This window comes from Anser anser (assembly GCF_964211835.1).
Source record: "Anser anser genome assembly, chromosome: 6".
Taxonomy (NCBI): Eukaryota; Metazoa; Chordata; class Aves; order Anseriformes; family Anatidae; genus Anser; species Anser anser.
The window spans coordinates 6,803,350-6,816,256 of NC_139726.1; the positions used below are offsets into that span (position 1 = coordinate 6,803,350).

The 12,907-nt window shown below is 45.2% G+C and overlaps 1 protein-coding gene across 9 annotated transcripts in view; it reads right to left on the bottom strand.

The window, feature by feature from the left end:
- The window catches only part of THSD7B (thrombospondin type 1 domain containing 7B), a 454,300-nt gene that overhangs the window by 311,951 nt on the left and 129,442 nt on the right, over window positions 1-12,907 (bottom strand). For 2 of the 9 annotated variants that reach the window (XM_083841260.1, XM_083841259.1), the window contains exon 1: window positions 889-1,105. The exons of 2 other annotated variants lie outside the window; for them this stretch is intronic. The gene's annotated coding sequence lies outside the window, so the exon portion shown is untranslated. 5 more of the 9 variants (XM_083841258.1, XM_083841256.1, XM_083841252.1 and 2 more) reach the window with 5 other exon arrangements.

Here is a 12,907-nt window from a genome sequence, read left to right on the forward strand (position 1 = left end):
CCTTCTGCTTAATTTTTTTTTTATTTCCACTTTTTCCAAATATTTACTTAAAACTATCGCAATGAAATTTTGCAACCCTTAGACAAAACTTAGCAAGTTTCCAAATTATTTTACTACTTCTAAAATGGTGATCTCTCACCAGCAATACACTCTCCGTGAACTAAGATTTAGCTTGAAGCTCTGACCCTCTCAGTTTAATGCAACCTCAAAACTTCTTACTAAAGTACCTGAAATGGAAAAAAAAAATACATATTTTTTTGGATGGAAAGTTTAAAACGACTTCACCTCAAGAAGTGAGCCTTTACCTGGACTTGTCTGTACTACTCCAGCAAACACAGAGCGTATTGCTGTTCATTTCCTGACAAATTACTCTCCAAGAGAATACAAATCATCAGCGCTGAGCTTCAGAAACGCTCTGGAAGAGCTGTCTCAATTCACTAGAGACAAAAAGCCAGCCACAGAGCAGACTACGTCCCAGTGGAAAGCCTCCCTCTCTCATAAACAGGGGTTTTAATCCCATTCACTAATGGCTGAATTGCATTCACCTTTATTGTGCTACATCTTCAGACAGCTTTTCCATCCATTACATTTTTTTGTTGTGGGCATATTCTCTATTTTATTAACAGCTGTAACATAATTCAATACATATTCCGAAACAAGACAGGTTATCTTCCTGACTGTTTTAAAACATTTCACAGCTGAAGCACAGCTAAATTTTTAATTAGGAAAACAAGACCAGAGGAAAAAAAAAAGAAATCCTACTGTGTGTTTCTATTGGGATGATCTGTAAAATATATTTGCCTTATCTGTCAAGCCTCCCCCACCACCCAAGTTTCCTCTTTCCCAAATGAATGCCCTGTACTAAAGCCGATGCTACATAAACCGTACCTTATCACTAGAGATTGTTGCAATCACCGACTCCACCACATCCACCGTTACTGAAGCCGTATATCGTGTTTACTACGGATATCCAAAACGAATTACAGGATCTGAAATATGTGCTGCCTGTAGTTTTCTAAGTACCTCAGAACACACAGGTTAATGCCCAGGAACCGCTGCCCCCGTACTGCAGTAACCTCACTCTCACCATCCTGGCCTCTCTAACATCTGATAACAGAACAGCTGAAAACAATTTCACACACCCCACTGAAAACACAGCAATTTACTGACAACAGACACCTGAGCAAAGACAAAAACCTCTACCTAATGACCAAGTAACACTCGCACCATGTATGTATAAACATATTTATATAAAAATCTACAAACCCTGCTATGGCGAGTTCCGCTCTCCACAATCTCCTGTTCGCAACACAACAGACAGAAATCTAGGCTGCTTTCGTAACATGCTGAAACTATGCCAACATGAGTTATTAGCTATTGCGGGAGATGGATCAAAAACTGCCTCCACTGTACCTGATAACTGAAGAGATTGTTTCGTGCGATCTTCCTTTTGGAAGGCTACGCCAGGCTGGAAGAACCAAGAGGCACGAGCATCCTTCTGTCCAGTCTTGTCAAGTCGGGGACAGACGAGAGCGATTCGCTCACTCTGAGCGAGGGCAGGAACAGAAGTCTGCCACTCTAATTTAGTCTGTTTCCAGCATTCGAAATATACTTACCATTCGCTGCTTTCTCCTTCTCTGAAGGAATATTTACATCTTCTATTTAAAGAAGTGAGTCAGACTATTTCTCTGTTTCTGAATAGTTTTTAAGTAGCTTTAAAGGTTCGTTTCATTTTTTAAACAGACTTTCCCTCTCTTCTTCACACTACCCTTCCAGGCCACATCACCTCAGCCGAAACACTTTTCATACTTTACTACACCGCAACTGGGTTTGCGAGCTCTGGCCGTGTCACAGACAGGGGGAGACGGGTGCTTCAGACAAGCAGGCAGCAGATCAGCCCAGGTGCTCCCCAAAAACCTGCCCGCAGCCAGCCCAGCACACGCACGAGGAGCCCAATGCTCACTGACTGTGTGAGCAGACACTGCACATCGTGCAGTCGCCTTCTGCCCAGGAAAGGCCAGGGTCTGCAACCCCACTGAGAGCCAATTTCCAGCCCACAGTGGACAGTGCTGTGCCAGACAGGCAAGGACGGGGTCTTTTGGACTAAAATAAACCTGCTTAGGCAGGTTGAATTTATGACATCATTAATGTACAGTTTTCTTTGCTTTCTTGGCGGCCCTTGAATGTCTCTGTCCTCATCCCTTTCATATATTTTCTCAGAAAAGCTTCCTATTATGTGAATACAAGGAAAAGAAAAAAAAAAAAACTTTTAAACTAGCTAGTTTATTTTCAGTTAAAATATATGCATTAGCAAGTAAGTTGGTCTCAATGGAAAAGAAAGAGAAGCAATCAAAAAACCTTCCCCCAAAAAATTAGAAGCAGATTATTGTTCAGAATGTTTTCACTTACACTTCCTTTTTTATGATTATTTGTTGAGCTTTTATTTTGATGGAAACAGTAATGCAGCATGTCCTTACTACTCAAGCATTTAAACTAAATACAGAGAAATACAAAGGAATGTCTAAAGATGACTCAGTAAGGAGCACTCAACAAGGAGCAGAAAGAGCATTACCAGTACGTTCATGGTAGGCTCACCAGTCCAAAGCACGGTATTTTTAGCGTGTCATGTTCCAGACAAGAGGGTACACAGCGAGCACTTGTGCTCAGACCCAGCAGCGAGGTAGGTCGGTCTGTCAGTGATGCAGAGGCTGGACTTGTGCAGGCTCACAGAGCAAGCACAGAAACCTTGCAGAGTTTCTGGTGTAACTTGCCCAACACGGCTCTTTTTGTTGTTGTTATCCCCCGGCACAACTCCCTAGGATTTTTCAAGTAAACGAACTCATCTTACCTGTGGTGCTTTGCCTGTTTCTCCTACCACAGCACCCATTTTGCCACTACCCTGGAAAGAGGCCTGCACGCGGTGGGACACGGCCTACAGGCCTGCAGCGTGCTGCCCGGGCAACCCCACCAACTCCTCACGGCCTGCCCGCCCACCTGTGCACTTGATCTCAGGGCAAACAACAGAAAATGTAACCTCGCTAATATTTAAAATGCTACCTCAGGAGTAAATTACATTTTTTCAAAGCTCAGGCGAAGAGCGGGAGGGACATGTGGGCAAGCTCAGGGTGTGGAAGGACCCAGAACATGCCGCGCCACAACGGCACAGAGGGTTTTGGCCAGTAAGTCAGATCTCTCGTACTAAGAAACTCGACTATAATGAGGCAAGACAGCCCATCCGTAGCTGCTAAACTTTCCTGGTTTACAGGCAAACCACATCAGCTCTCACTCCCAGGCATTCCCAGCGGCTCTCCCTCCCCTCAGCTGTACTGGTTACACAGGAGCCTGCAAGCTGTGGCCAGAACAAGAGAAATTTTCATCTTCTGTCTATTGTGTTTACTAACAGTAAAGCTAAGTTTTGCAAAAACAATGCTTTTGTCTCACAGAACTGAAACAAACCCCTGAGATTCAAGCAAGTTCCTAGCTGTTGATAACCCAGACACGTGCTTTTCAAACACGCTCCCCAGCAGCCTGGCTGGACAGCCTCCCTCAGCTACAAAACAACTCAAGTTCCTACAACAGCCTCTGCATCAGGCAGCTTGAGCAGACAGGCTTCCACTTTTCCTCTCATCTGGCCTATCAATAGCATTGACCCCCGGCACCACATACACCGATAAAGCACAGCATACACCTGCAACAGAGAATGGAGAACTTACCTCGCTGAACAACAGCCTGAAGGCATTTCCATCACCTCTTTAATCGGCAACAGCATCCCTGTTGCTCAGCTTTCATAATCCCTTTAAGTTATGGTGGATGGCTGCAAGAAGCATTGCAGGGCAGAGAGGCAGAACAGACAGGCATTTATGTTGTCGGCACAGCACTGACAACTCAACATATTTATTTATTTTTTTATTATTATTTTCTTATCCCACTCTTCGCTTACAGCCTGTGCAGCCAGACAAGCTTAGTTGCCTTGGACACCTGGATAGGACCACTCACATCACAGCACATCTTCCAGCACGACCCCCTGACCACCTACCAACAGCTACGGGCAATCAAAAGCTGCCAAAGTGCAGCCACCACCTGTTTTCTCCAGTCCCCAAGACCCCTCTCGTGTCGCTACCTCTGTGCCGTAATTCAGCGGCGAGCTTGGCACGCGGTGCCCGCAGCATCTGGCGTGTTTCACCTGCTCCAGCTCAGCCTCCTCACGTGCTCTCCTGTCACCAGCCGCGGTGACAGTGGCTGCTGTTCCACGCACACAGAAGGAGCAGTGTCTAAAGCAGGCACGAGAGCGCTGCTGATCTGTTTGATAGCAGTGTTTCTGAGGGCAAGACGTAAGAGACTGAAAACTGGTTTTGGGGAAAAAAAAAATTTATACTGAAGCGCAAGGAGACCTCTGGGAATCCCCATAAAGCCAGACTTTTTGCCAGCAAACCCCAGAACTTTTGTGCTGTAAGAAGCAGTTAAAAGCAACAGCACGAGTGCCTCCTACCAGAGCAGCGTGTCAGCAAACACACATCAGCGCGATCCTTATCAGTAAAGCTTTCTAGTGAAGAGACGTCCCTAGAAAGCAGTCACTAACAAATACAGTTTTCCTGAATATCATTACTGATCCAGAAGTAATGAAATAGCAGATAATATGGCCCCAGGGTACAAATCAACCACCTACCCTAATGCATACAGATGGAGCTCAACAGCTCTTCTGGTCTTCCATTACCAGAGTGAAATGGGATCTCTGAAACACGATCGTTGCAAAACAGAAGAGAAGCTTACTCATGAGCAGTGTTTATTTCTGATTTTTTCAGAAAATGCTTTTAAATGTTGCAAACAGAGGAAAAAAAAAAAATCTGCTTTTCCGATTGCATGAAGATGACCAGGCATAGCTTCCCCTCAGAGAAGCAAAATTAAAAAGCAGAATGTAAAATCTCCTGCTCTTCCCTGATTTTGCAGGAGAGAAAAAAAAAAAAAAAAAAAAAAAGCTTTGCTAAGAAAAGTGACAGAAAAGTGACTAAATACTTACAATAATAATTAGCCATGAAACTGTACCCAGTCCCTCCAAACAAAGTAGCAAAACTGTCAGGACTTACAGCAGGCTCATGCTCCTCCTGTTGATGTTACACCAGGTAAAGCAGTAACTTCCACAGTGCTCTCAAACTGCCTCAGCAAGCGTGTGAGGCACAGGCAGGCACAGAAACCCTCCGCTCCCACCCTTAGGGAAACGTAGCACTTAACAGCAAGAGCCTACTCCTGCAAAGACATGATGTTGTGCATTTTGAACTGGTCACACTCACGCAAACCAGCCAGCCCGGGGCGCAGCACCGCACACACCGCACGCGTGCCAACGTATCCATATACATGTCTCTGAGAAGTACCCCTGCACAGCCAGTTATGTTACGGTTAGGTTCAGTCATCTCTTTGGCACGACCTTACTTGAACTCCAATGAAATCCTTTCAGAAGCTAGTTTACCACTTTTTTTAAAAAAGTTTGAAGATCTTACAGTGCAGGCTGAACACCCACACAGGGCACCCGCGTGGCAAAAGGCACAAGAAACAGAAGTTCCCCTTCTCACCACGTCCCTTCTCACGCGCTTTCGGTGGCACCTGTTTCTAACAGGTGCATTATCCTGCTCGACACAATAAAGACATCCTCTACGTGCTTTTTTTTTCAAAAAAACACTAATTTTTCGTTTTCGCTAGATAAATTACACAACATACAATTATACAGAAGAGCTAGAGGTGGGGGTCAGCAAGTACCTCCGTGACCCCCAGCTCCCACAAAAGCATCCCCAGCCGCCCGAGCGGGCAGCGGCAGAGGAGCAGGATCAGCTAGCCCTCCTCCTCACCTGCTCCCCACCAAGAAACTCCACATGCTTTGACCTTGAGCGAACAACAAAGCACAAGATAAACAAACACACAAGCATGACAAATTAGGAATCAACGCTTACAGTAGCTCACGGTTAAGGAAGCAGCAGATTACCTTATTTAAAATCACTGACCGAAGAACCAACGGAGGGAAAAGACAAGTCAAACATTTCAGTGGTGTGACCGGGGCTGGGTGGTTGACAAAGTACGATTTTATCAGCCATCCTGCACGACGGAGAGAACCAAAAAGAGAGAGAGAGAGAGGAGCGAGAGGCAGCTCCGCGAGCCGCCGCTGCGCTACTTTTAAAAGCCCTTTAAAGCCAGAGTTTGCAGCAGCCGCCTCCCGGAGCCCAGCCGGGCTCTGCCCGCTGCCCTAATACCGATCCCCATTAACTCACACCTCGCCGCGGACCTCCCCCAGCACCCCAGGGCGCAGGGGAGGCGCGCCGGGGCCGGGTACCCGCATCCCCCCGCGGAGCATCCCCATCCCGCCGGGCTCCCGGGGGGCCCAAAGCGGGGAATTTGAGCCGGGGCTGCCCGGGACCCCCCCCGCAGACCCCCTCCCCAGCCCGGAGGGTGGCCGCACCTCCTGTCGGCGGGGCGGCTGTGCGGTGCCGGCGCCGCGGGCGAGCCCCCGGGGCGGTCGGGGCGGCGCCCTGAGCCGCTCGGCCCCGCGGCGCGGAGGGGCTGCCTCGGGCGGGCGGAGCGAAGATGGAGGAGGCTCGGCAGCCGCCCCCCGGCCCGCCCAGCGCACCGGCACGGCTCCCGGCTCCGGCAGCAGGACGAACGGGAGCCGCCTGACGCCCTCTGCCGAGCGGCGCCGAGAGGGAACGAGATGGGACGGGACGGGATGGCGTGGCACGGGAGGGGATGGCGTGGCACGGGAGGAGATGGCATGGCATGGCTTGGCATGGCATGGGAGGGGAAAGGAAAGGGGCCCAAGAGGCTCCGCAGTGCCGGGCAGGTTCCTCCATCAAGAGCAAGGAGCCAACGGTGCACGCTTGCAGCTTGGATACCCTTTGGGGATACCCTTAGGGGGATGCTCCTCAGGCATCTAAGGTCAAAGCAGACCAACTTCTCCGCGCATCCTATTAGCTATGAGGTGATCCTACCAACTGGGGCACCATTCGTTGTGGCCGTATGCTGCCATGGCCCCAAACTCACAACCCTGCGTTTTTCCACCCCTTCTCACCAAGCGCACCCCGCTGCGCCCAGCGCTCCAACAGGCACCGCCTGCACCTGCACAAAGCCCCCCTGGGTCATCTCCTGTTTTCAGGAATTCAATTAGTGCCCGAGATCACCAAGCAGGCTGACGGCCTCGATTAAGAAGGGAATATTTATTGATTGCAGGAAGAGGAGGAAGGGTGGATACTGAATCCATCACTTTTTAAATACACAAAGTGAATGTTCTCAGTTTAGTTTATCGGCACTGCTTAGAAATTCAAGTAGGCATTATTCGGTGCAGCCACGGCTTTTTTTACACCCAGTCAGTACATTAAGGGATTATTCAGGAAAAATTAATGCACGTATCCAGCTTACCAAGTACCCAATGACTGTACGCACATTGCCATTACTACAATATTTATTCCACCTTTTCACACAGTTCTTATTTCTGCGCTCTTACAGAAGGTTTGTTCTCACACTATGCAGAGTGTGAAACTAATTATGACTACTGAGAGTGAAAAATAACTCCGCTGACATGAAGCTACTATTAATGAATGACAGTCGGGCCCTGTAAGACTAACACACGACCTCTGCACTAACACTGCACCCCAGGGATAACCCAGTCAGGCTCTGAAAATTAGCTCACCCGGCAAGTTTTCCATTCAACGAGAATAATGTATATAATGTTTCTTGTGACACAGTTGTCACTCACGCTTCTCGTTTTATTTTCTCTTTACATAAATTTTACATATCAGAAAATCATTATGCGCTGACTGTTCATATTACCGTAGCATCCACAGATGCCAAATGAAACCAGAACTTCATTGTGCTGTGTAATAAGCAAGCGTTCTTCCTACAAAGGAAATAAATAATAAGCAGTAGAATAGAGATGGAGGCAGAGAGATGTGATGATATTTTAGCACAGGGCATGCAGTCGTTATCCCAGACTGAAATGCGAGTTTCCTGCCCCAGCTCCGTTCTGCCCGTTTCTCTCACCGATGATTGGGCGTCTTTCCTGGGAAAGGAAAGTCCACCAGAAAATGCAATTGACTGGGTCAGGAATGCCTCAAACTAGTTTTCGTGAGAAAAGTTGCACTTCCCAAAGTAGAAACGCTTCCTCGAAGGCGATTCCTTTAAAAAAGGTTTTCTCTGGGGGTGTCTCGGGGCAGAGAGCCCTGCCCTCGGTCCCAGCAGTGAGTGCCAGAGGGCAAGCTTGCCATCAGTGTGCAAGCTCAGGGCCCGCTCCATTCATTGCACACATTCGGGCTTTGCTACTCTGCCTTGAAACTTCAGCGTTCCTCAAAATCTTTGCAGAGGAATATATATTATCTAAAAGATGTGTAGAAAATAAACACAGAGTAAATAGGTAGGAAATACATTAAACAAGCCTGCTTTTCTCCATTTGAGTAGAGTTGGAGTAAAAGAACAAGCAACATTAACAGAAAAATATAGCACAAATGCAGAGCTTGGAACTCAAAGTAACCTGCTTGGCTTTATTTTTCTTTAGCCCAGATCACTTGTTGTTTCTTCTTGTTTCTGCTGTTTCTGGTCCTCCTGTTACACGGGGTGTGCCTGCTTTGTGGGGCTCAGAGAAAGAAAACTGGTACCCGAGTACTGTGGGTATGGGAAGCATTAAGCCAATTCTTGCTTATGGATGACTGGCTTGGACTAAGAAGAGAATAACAAAGCCACTTGAATGACAGCTTGGATCAAGTTCATAATGACCTGGTTTGTACAGGCCAGGTGTTATGTAGATTGGAGCTTGTTATTGTGCATAATTTTGGCAAGCCTTGCTACGCAACAGCCAGTTCCAGCAGAGCTGGGCATAAAGCCACATACTACAGGCAGGTCTATCTTCAGCAAGATGGGTAAAGAAGCCGTCTTTTTCTGTTCTCTGTACCGTGGGGATGTGAACCAACCTGCCCGCACAGCATCTGGAATTAAGCTTATGAAGGAATAGAGAACATTTTCAAAACATGGAAATCCAGACTTAAAAATGAAGAGGAGAGCATGCATAAAAACACATCGACAAGTTTAGTCTACTTCTTAGGGAGCAAAAATTGAAAGCAAAATTATACAGGATATAAGCCTTCCACTACAGTATCAATGGTAAGTGATCAGACTATGTTACAAAATGTCCCTATCAATATATTCTGCATCTGTTAGAAAGTCTTCCACAATATTATATGAATTTTTATGTTATCTTACAGTAGTTACTTGAGTAATGTGGATGAAGAGCTGTCAAAATTAGGGTTCACCTGTGATTTATTTTCTCACACTTTACCATTTAATACGATTTGTCACTCAAATTGGTCTTAAATGCTATTCTTTCTTCAGATGGCCATTTTTAAAAAAAGAGAAAGATAGGAAAAAAAGATCAGGAAAAGCATCTTGGGTGAAACTTTTGTAATCATAATTAATGGTGAATTTCCAGGATATCTGAACACTTTTCACCATCACTCGTTATGTATTTTTATGCCCACAGTTAATATAAGGGACTGTGCAGATCAGATCAAACCTAGTCAGATTAATTAATCCAGTTTCTATCCTTTGTTATAATGAAGACTGCATTAGTGTGGTGATAGCAGTGCTTTTACACAGCATCACAAAAACAAATCTAACTTAGGGGGGAAAAAAGTAAAAAAAAAAAAATCTGAACTATATAATCTTTACCAGAATGCTATAACTGCAAATAAATGACAGCTTTTTCCATATATGAAATATGGCATTTTTACTGTAGTAGCATCAGCTTTCATACTGAAGTCAATGGCTCCACAGAAAAAAAAAAAAAGAAAGCCAAGCAGATAATGAATGCCTGCCACAATGGATTTGCAGTCTAAAGGCACAGCTTTAAACAAGTGTTACATACAGGACAGGCACCAAGTAGGTGTGGCTGTGTGGGCTTTAATGCTCCGCGGAAAGGTGGGTTACGAGGAGTTTCTTGAATCTGTCGTTGTTCCAGAACTTACACCAAGGTTTAGAAGTTATTTTTAATAGTCTATTATAAGTTGGGATCATGAGAATCTGAAAAAAGAAATTATCCTCTCATCCGTAGGGGCAGTGCCTCAGAAATCGATGCTAATGAACAGACTGCAGCATAAGGAAGCTTGCATTTCCCGTGCTGCACCAATTCTGTGCATTCACAAGGGACACTGCAAGTGTCATCATGTGTAATTAGAAACAGGGAGGGGAAAAAAAAGGGATATCATTCATTCACACTTCTCATGGTGTCATTTCTTTGTGACAGACTTAACAGATTAAACAGGCATTCAGTTTAATATTATTCCTATTTAAGGACCAAACATAATTTATTTTTAATTATGAAGTTATCAAGACACCTGCCATAATTGATGGCAGTCCTGTTGTGAACATACCCTTAGATGATGACTTCTTTAGTAACACAGAAGAAACGCATGCAGGCAGGATATTTATCTTTATTAAGACTCTAGTTGGAGTACGCCTCGGTGAATACTTCAGCCAGTCTTAATGTTGATTTAAGTCCAAACCCAGCACCCACTCTTTAGTATAGTACCTCCTAGGCTGTTCTTCTCCACCCTGCTTCTGTGTGCTGTGGTAGGAAGGGATTTCTAAAGGACACACAACTCCTCTTTACATGACTTATTATACACTCCTGTTCAAGATACAAGTACAGAGGGTGGTTCTGCTGGCTGGAAGGCGCAAGTGGCAAGTCAGAGCTAGATATTAGTAGAGATTTAATCCCCATGGCATCCCCTGGTGGCTCCCTAATCACTGTATGGAGAGTTGCTCTCACTCATCCTCCATTTCCCACTTCCCACTGTGTACAGTATCATAGTGGGTTATAGATGTTGCCAATTACACCATTGTACCAGAGGAGAGCAAACTCGTGCAATCAAAGAGCTTTTCTAATAATGGGAGTGAAAGCAGAAAATTTTCTCCAGGTCTTGGCCAGCTTCTTCTTTTGTAGACATCAGCAACCAAAGTGTTTGAGGAAGACTGGGGTCTGCTTTCTGTACCTAGCAAGAACCATGACAAACAACAGCCCTGTGGCCAGAGCTGTCCCTTAACATTTTACACATTGAAAATCTTTCCAAGTGCAAGTTAACTTTTTCAAGAGGGAGGAAAATGTTTGAACATTTACATTTTTTAGCACTACAGATGCAGGAAGAGATGATTTGTGTAGATCACCAGTTCTTACAAAATACTTACAAAGTTGTAATTTAGACCCAAGAACCCATATCCTACAACCCTTCAACCACCATACAGGAGCACTAGCTATTGGCACTCTAGATCCTTTTGGGACAGATCCTCTGTCCGCAGTTCTGCTAACACAGCTATATTAGCACTGGTACACGAAGGTCAGACAACGCTACCTGCTCTCCTACAGACTTTACATGTACAAGGACTTTTTTTGTTTTCACCAACCCTAGAATGATTCATCCTGTTCAAATTTCAAGATCATCTTGAAATTGAGAAGGCAGGATCAGACTTTTGATGCCAATACTGGGTTGAAAACGAGGGAATATTTATCAAATATATAATCAGTACAAATTGGAGTACAGACCAGAACCACTGAAAAAGACCAATTATCTTCTTGGCTAGAGTCCCTGGAGTTTAAAAATGTGATATCCTTGTTAATGTTCAAGGAAATACGGTACTTGTGTTGGTGTGTAAGAGAAAGTCTTTTGTAAATATCATGGCATGCCAGTTAAAGAAAAACACGAGGACGGCGCGGCATAAAGCAATGCATCTGCCTCCTATTCAGTAGCCATGACAGGGCAAGAATTCCACCTGCCATGCAAAAGAAGAAAAGCTTCAATGGAGGCACTTCACAAGCTATTAACCTTTCCTGATTGGAGTCTTGCTTTACAGAAGGAGCAGCGAGCAGCGATTCTGCTCGTAGAAAGAAGGGCTTCCCTGCAAGTAGCAACTGGCAATAATTTAGCTGCTGGGGAACCTGTCAAGTATTAAGGTTTTTGTGTTCTGAGACACTAGTTGGTAACAAAGGTGATAGGAAGAGATAAAGAGGGCTCCAGGCCAGTGAGTAATTATTAGGTCTGAAAGCTTTTGATGGCTATGGAGCAGAAAACTCAAAATCACACCATTTTCTTATAATTTTGGATTTGCTTTTGGCTTTTTTGCTCTTTTTAGTGCTTCTGTTCCAGTGCTTTAATTAAACGTTGGAGGGGTTTGCCCTGCGCAATCAATAATGCCATTCTGATACCGATGTTAAATTGACTTGCTATTTTTATCATGCTTTTAGTTATTGCCTGTCATCCTTAGCCACGCCTCTGGGGCTCTGCAGATACGCATCACTGCAGGAGATTCCCAAGAAGGGTTTTTCCTCGAGGAGGTTCAATCCTGTCACATACTTCAGGAGCATCCACGCAAGAGATGAAGTCTCAGTTCCTGTGACAGATCATCACGCTATAAACGCTCAGAAATTTCTGCCTTGGAGTCACGGTCCGGTCCGGTGTCAGTGCACATCGATTGCTCTGTGCCCCTGCTAGATGGACTGTGGCACACAAAAACCTGCTTCACAGGTAAAAAAGCACGTGTCGGGCAAGGACAGTCATGACTTATGTTCAGCCTCTGAAAGTTTGGACCATACTTCCAAGTGTGTCAGTGGTGGGAAGAAGTTCCTGAATGTAGACAGCCGTATGCAGAAATTTGGTTTGACCCAGCCATCTTCCTAATGAACAGCTTCCACTTCGTAGTGCACTGCACTGAACCTGGCTGGCTCTGTCTTGTGAATATTTTACACAGCCAGTCGCTCTATACAGAAGAATTTCTAGCGCTATTTCATATATATGAAAAAAAAAATCCACCTTTAATAATACTACATAATATGTTTCTAAATTTACTATTTAAATGAACTATTAAATTCCCTGTCAACAAGAAATAG